This window comes from Mus musculus, chromosome 17 (genome assembly GCF_000001635.26).
Source record: "Mus musculus strain C57BL/6J chromosome 17, GRCm38.p6 C57BL/6J".
Classification (NCBI taxonomy): Eukaryota; Metazoa; Chordata; class Mammalia; order Rodentia; family Muridae; genus Mus; species Mus musculus.
Genome location: NC_000083.6, coordinates 56,733,752 through 56,740,595, shown reverse-complemented (window position 1 = coordinate 56,740,595; position 6,844 = coordinate 56,733,752). Strand labels below are relative to the sequence as shown.

General features: G+C 53.5%; 1 pseudogene across 1 annotated transcript; it reads right to left on the bottom strand.

The window, feature by feature from the left end:
• Positions 1-1,303: 1,303 nt before the first annotated feature.
• On the bottom strand, positions 1,304-6,368 carry Fut4-ps1 (fucosyltransferase 4, pseudogene 1; annotated as a pseudogene). Its single transcript, NR_033644.1, has 2 exons — positions 5,688-6,368; positions 1,304-3,117 (listed from the first exon to the last, which is right to left on the bottom strand). The product of NR_033644.1 is annotated as a fucosyltransferase 4, pseudogene 1 (transcript).
• Positions 6,369-6,844: the final 476 nt, after the last annotated feature.

Sequence of the window (6,844 nt, the reverse complement as noted above, 5' to 3'; positions counted from 1 at the left end):
CAAGATATGCAGAGGTGTCAGCTGTACGTGACAAATGACTCTGGAGTGTACAGCAATGGCTGTGCTGACCCATGCCACTCACGACGTGTATTTTCCAGGTAAATGAGAGATACAGGGTTGGGTCATATGGATGGAAGCCATAGCATTTATCTTGTTGAAGAGTTTGAGGGCTGGGTGGACCTCAGCACCGGACAGGCTTCCGGGGGCCCTGGCTCTCTATCTCCTTCCCTAGCTAAAAATACCCTCTTCTCGCTACCCACCTCCCCGCGGGGACAGGTCTGGGGCGAGTGCCAACCCCATCCAGTCCCAAGTCAGCGCCTGCCGGCTCCACTGGGTCCCCAAGGACCTGGACCTTGCATCCTTAAAACGTTGGCTGGGCATGGAATGACAGGGTGCACCATGCGCTGAGATGCCGGGCTGGGGTGTGGGTGTCTCTGCTTTGGTGTTACCTCGACGCTTGGCAGGCCTAAAGGGTGGCGGGCAGTGTCGGCTTCCCAGAGATCAGGGCGGAGGGGGCCTGTGAGGGGCAGGGTGAGGCTGCATTGGCCAATTTGCTATGACCTTGGCATCTGCAAATACTTGGGATGGGGTTTTCAGGGGTGTCTGTCTCTGTCCAGCTTTCCCAAAGATCTGTGGGCTGAGGGCATGCACCCCTTCACCAGAGTCAACACTCCCAAGACCATCCCTTCTTCATGCAGATCAACTCAACAAGGTTTCCCAAGGTGCCCTGCAGGGATTCATGGTGCTGGCCCCAGCCCATGGCTGTTCTCTGGAAGAGGAGTTGGAGCCAGGCCCCTGGCTGAGAGCTCTATCCAGCAGCCTACAGCCTTCTTGAGACAGGAGGAGCAAGGAGATGGATTTCCCACTCAGTTTCAGCTGAATCAGCCGACGGTGGCCAAAACACCAGAACCTTCACGTGCTGTGGAAACCCCTTAGGGGCTGTTCCTGGCCTCGGGTTCTCCAGTGTGGTCAGAGCAGAGTCTCAGAGTTGGTCTGGGAGTCCAAAGCTGTACTCCTTGAGACTCCCTTGCCCAGGTGGGTGTGTGTCCCCGTGCAGGGGGAAGCAGCTCCCACCCAGGCCTGCAGGGACCTTGGCTTCCTGTCTCCCACCCACTTCCAACATGCCAGCCACAGAGTGGGGTGGAACCCACCAGGAGATGGAAATGTAAACAGTGTCTCCCACAGCCTGGGCTCTGCACCCAGTCTCAGGCTCCACACAGGGCCACCCAGAAGGCCGAGCGTCCCGGTCACACCCACTCCCAGTTGGTATGGATTGTCCCCAGGGAAAGGACACACAGTCACGCTTGGTGAGACTCATATATTAAGGTCCCATCTGGACAGCTATAACAGATCGTCCTACCATCCCCACAGGAGTTAATTGTGTCATAGACACCACGAGCAATTGAGGCAGACCCATCACCAACCAGTGGGAGTGGTACTGGGAAGTCAGTGGTCCTGGAGCAGTGTGTGTTGGGAGCAGGTTCCCTTGATGTCGCACAGGTTTCTGGCTCCCCATGTTCCTGGTGGGCAAAGTTCTATGTGAAGATCCCAGAACCAAGGCTCTGGGCAGCTGAGATACACACAGAGGGGTCCCAGATAAGGATGTCTGTCACTCAGGGCCTCCAGATGATGTCTTCTGGGTTAGCCACTCCTGCCTGCAGGACCGTGGTCAGCCACCTCACTGGAACCAAGAGGCTACACTGGGGACTGTCTGGTACCTCTGGTTCCATTGCAGCTTTCTGCATGCCTTGCAGAATGCCAGGGCTATGCTCCCGAAACAAGGCCTGAGTGTCTCCCTCCATCGAAAGTATCGCCGGTAGCCCAGGCTGTCCCTGTTTGACTCCTGCAGGTACTAGCCAGATCCCCTGGGCTCTCGAAGTTATCCACATGGATAAAGGCATCAGGGGGCTGGAAGCATTTGTAGCTCTTCCTGCTGGGCCCCAGGACCCCTGGCATGGCCCAGGTTTCCAGAGCATCCTTCCACAGCTTCCCTGTGATGTAATCGGGGTGGAGGGAGTTCTCAAATGCCAGATAAAACTTGTATCTGGCCAGAGTCTCCGTCATGTTCCTTTCAGGGAGCCTCACATGTCCTTGGCCATACATATCCACGCGGAGGCGACTCCAAGGCACCTAAGCTGACTTGGAATCCCAGTTGGACACGACTCAGTCTTGGCAGAGATGTTGGCCTGGGTTTGGACTAGAGGCTCCAGCCACAGCTCCAGCCAGCCACAGGGCGTGAAGATGTCCGAGTTGCTGCGACAGGACATGGTGAGGGTGAACTAACCATCCAGGGCTGATAGACTGCAGCAGTGACTGGACGACTGCAGGAGGACAGAGCTACTGAGCACTGGAAGGGGCCATGTCCACAGTAAGATGAGAAAAGGCTGGAGGACACAGGTGGCTGGGGTGGAGGTTGGTCCTGGGTGGCTACCAGGAGCTGGAGGAACAGGTTGATCACGGGGTACTTGGACACAGGAGAAGAAGCACAAAGCCAACAGAAGCTGCAGCAGCAGCCCTGAGAGGCACAGACACCAGGAACACGGTGCCCTGGCTACTTGGGTCATATCCATGAGCCAGGAGACCTGGCAAGAGGAGGGAGGTCACTGACTGCTGTGACTGCTGTGCTGTGTCTGCGTGTGCTGTGTGAACATGAGGTGTTAACGTTACTGGCCACCTGAGTTTTTCTGAAGGGCCTCGTGTAGCCTACGCTGGCCTCAGATTGCTCCGTAGCTGGGGATGCCGTTGAACGTCTTCCCTCTCCAGCGTGTACGTCCACTTCCAGCCAAATCTGATAGAGGTTGTTCTTGTTTCTTATATGACTGGTGACGGTACTCAAGGGAATGTCACTTACAGCCAAGAACCACAGACCCAAGGACCTGGCCTCTGGGGTCCACCTCCTCCTAAATACAGAAGAAATGACCCTCCACCTGGGCAGGCGTCTCCAGGAAAAGCTGCTTTCTGGTTTCATCTGGATGCCACACCTTCCCATACTCTCCTCTTGCTTGTTCTGGATAGAAATTCTCACAGAAGTTACTGGAGTTTTAATTCTAGGATTCTGGCTGGAAGGGGTAAGACGACTCGTAAGGTCTGATGTTACGGATGAGGTCCCATGGTCATCTGCAGATGAAACTCACTGTGAGGGCCTTTGCACTCACCCAGTCCTGGAAGCATCCATCATTTAAAAGAGGAAGCTGAGTGTCAGAGACAGGAATGTATCCAACCATGGACAGTCAGAGCCACTGATGATTCAGATCCACCCTTATCCCTTCCCCAACATCTCCCAGACTTACCCAGTGCTGCCCCGATCTACACACAGCTCAGACCTATGGACTGATGGGGAAGTCATCCTCGGATGCCATCTGACTAGGGGACCACAGAGCCCTTTCTGCATGACTGTTGGGAGCTGCATAGGTCAATGTCAGGTGTCTTCCTCAATGTTCCCAGCCTTATATTTTGAGACAGAGTCCAGAGCTCATGCCTGAACCTCCCGGCTCTGGGATCTGAGGCATGTACGTGTGCTCCTGCAGGCTTTTTCTGTGAGTGCGAGGGACTTGTGCTCAGGGCTCCAGGGCAACAGATTGAGCCGACTCCCCAGCCCTTATCGTTTGAATTTTTGAGACAGAGTCTCATGTAGCCCAGGCTGACCTAAAACCCACGGTGATCTCCCGAGTGCAGTCTCCCTGGGTGCTGTGGCATTTGACCCTGCTTGGCTTAAGGGTCCTGAAAATCCTGGCACTTGGGGCTGGTGATGACTGGGCAGTTAGAGCACTGGGTGCTCCTGCAGGGGAGTCAGGTTCCTCCATTCCCAGCTCCCACACAGTGGCTCACAACCGCCTGTAACTCCCGCTCTAAGCAATGTGCCGCCCCCTTCTGGCCTCTGCAGGCACTGCACCCATATACATACACGAATGAATAATAAAATACACCTGGTTGGGGGCGGGGGGAGCAGTAGGAACAAAATAAGGAAAGAAAAAGAAACACAGGTGCTGTGCACGGCTGTCACTAAGAAATTCCACATGAAAATGTCGATCTCTGAATGTTTCCTCCTACTGCCTTTTCATTGCAAACAAGACTCTTGGTCCTACATGGTGGAAGGAGAGAAGCAACTCTTGCCAGCTGCCATTTCACCTCCACACACGGGCCATGGCATGCATGGACACATTATATGTAAATTAATGCAAGTTTTAAAAATAAAGTAGCATGTATACTAACTTTTTGTGGGTCATATGTAGGAATATCATGGTAGGTCTGTTGGACTATGGTGAAGTTTGGGAGCTGAAAAAGTTCTAGAAACAGGTGGCCAAGGATGGCTATTGGTCTTCCTAAAGCTTTCCTTTCCTTCTGTCAGGGATGGAACCCAGGGTTTGGGGCAAGTAAGGGGAGTGAGGCTGAGCCCTACCTCCAACCCATCACTGGGAATTCTCTTCTGGGCTCCACTCCCGGACCATGCCCCTGCCCCTCACTCCTTGGTGTGGGGTGTGGAGTGGAGTTGGGGGTATCCTAGGCTGGAGGTCCACCCCTGTTCTCACCTATCCTATAACCCTCCTGTTTACATTCCCTGCCCTATAAGTTGAACCAGGCAGGTAGGCTAGGCGGAGTGAGGGATAAGTCCTGACTCCTAGCAAGCTGTCTGGAAAGAAAGAAGAAAGCAGCACAGCAGGTTGGCCCAGCCTTGGGTCTGACTGGGTCCTCTCCTGTACCTGACGATTGTTACTCCGATAAATTATGTCTCTCAAGGATATAGAGTTCAGGATCAGAGTTTACATAATCCTGGGATGGGCAGCCCTAACCCACTGGGAGTGACGGCTTCCAAAAGTGATCAGAAGAGCACAAATCAGAGAACAAAGAAGGGGCCCAAATTCTGTCTACACCATGAGGTACTTTCCCTAGAACAATGGGAAAAAGCCCACCTTCCTGGAATGGAACAAAAGCCATAAAACTCAAGCAAACAAGAAAAATGCCGGCAAACCACAGCTTGGTATGCTAACACACTTCTGATCCCAGTACTCCAGACGCTGAGGCAGGAGGATGCTGCATTCAGGGTCACCTGGACTCTATGGCAGCCCCATCCCAAAACAACAGAGGCTCTCTGTGGGCAGTGCTCACCCAGCGTGCACAGAAGCCTGGGTTCTGTCCCACAAGCCAGGCATGGTGGCACCCACTGTCATCCGGGCACGGTGGAGGTAGAGGCAGGAAAATTAGGAGTTCAGAGTCATCCTTAGCTATATAAGAAGTTTGAGGCCAGCCTGTGCTGTGTGAAACCCTCAGAAAGAAAAAAACAACAGGAACAACAGATAAGACAGTCGGAAAAGCCCCTCTCTGGGTATGTTCTTTGTCGTGTGAGTGAATGAACATACCCAAGGGCCCAGGTAGCCTGTGGACTATATGATTTCCAGTCCAGCTCTGGATCAGCATAAGGTTTAAACTCCTCTAACTCCATCCCTCAAAAGCCAGGAAGAATCTCCCTGCTCCACAAACCCAGAACTGGTGGACACTGGCTGCTGGTTCTGGTCTAGACCACTCTGCAAGCCATCAGACCCTTCCCATTGGTTCTAGACCAGCCCTGGCTGCTACAGGAATCAAAAATAAGCAAGGGCAGATTAGAGGAAGGACAGTCTAGAACGGTCTCTTCCAAGAAAGATGTTCCAGAGTGAGACAAGTGCAATTGTCATCCCAGGTGGCCTTACCTGGAGCAGGAAGCAGCCTTGCCCCAAGAGCTTGTCAGCACCAGTTGCCTTCCCTGGGTGCTGAAGAACTGAGAGAAGAGGAAGAAGGAAGCGTGTGTAATTTTATCTTTTATGTTCCCAGCCCATTTCCAGGGCTATCTCAGCCACAGGCATCAGCCTCCGGAGGAACAGTGCCCTGAATTCAAGGTCCCACCTATGCCTTTGGCTGAGGCTGTGTGGCTCAGCACACTAACAGTTCCTTAGCCCCCTCATCTAGATGCGAAGGAAGGGGCTGAAGAGCTTGCACCAGAGCCGTGAGGCAGTACAAGTCCAGAGTGCTGTGGGAATGTGACAAAGACAGATCTTCATGGCCGCTGATGACGAGGCTGGGGGGGGGGGTGTCACACAAAGTCACCCTTGAGCACAGGGCAACTGGAGCCAGACAGGCAGACAGGCATCAGGTAGAGGGACATGGGCACATGGGCATGTGGCTCGAGTCACTGTTCCAGCAGAGCAGACGCACTCGTGTTTGTAAAACCGTTGTTTCCTTACATGACTTGTCCTAGCGATCCAGGAAGCTTTCTCATGGCAGACAGAGAGAATGTTCTGGAAGGTTGGTTTTTGAATCAGAATCTGTCTTATCTTGGAGATGTAAATGGAAGCCTGAATTCTCTGTTCCACCAAGTTTTTCTGCGTTGTGCCACCCGCAGTCCTGCCGTGCTGCGTTTGTGGGTATCCTGGCACCCTTGCTGCAGGACATGCCCACCCTCTCTGGGGCTGAATTAGTCAAGCAGAATGACCTCTGAGTTGTCTATCTTAATGTCACCTTGCCCTAGGCCCATGGCCAAGCGTAGGATGGGTGGGTGCTCTGTGTGGCACCTCTTCCAGGAAGCTACCCCGGGTTAACACCCCAGTCCTTCCAGCTCTCTGCCTCCCCTGAGACCCCAGTGGCTCAGTTTTTTCCCCCTGGCTGAGGACAGAGATGCTAGGATGACACAAAAGAGCTGAAAAGATGTTGGATTTTATTTCATGGAATAAAATGACTTCTTGAAGCACGTCTACGGGGCAGTGCCGCAGCGTTCTTGTCGTTTAACACGGGCCTGCTGTCTGCAAGTATGTGGGATTACGACTTTGAGCCTGGCTTTGGTCACCAAGGCAGCCCAGAGCTGGGCTCATTT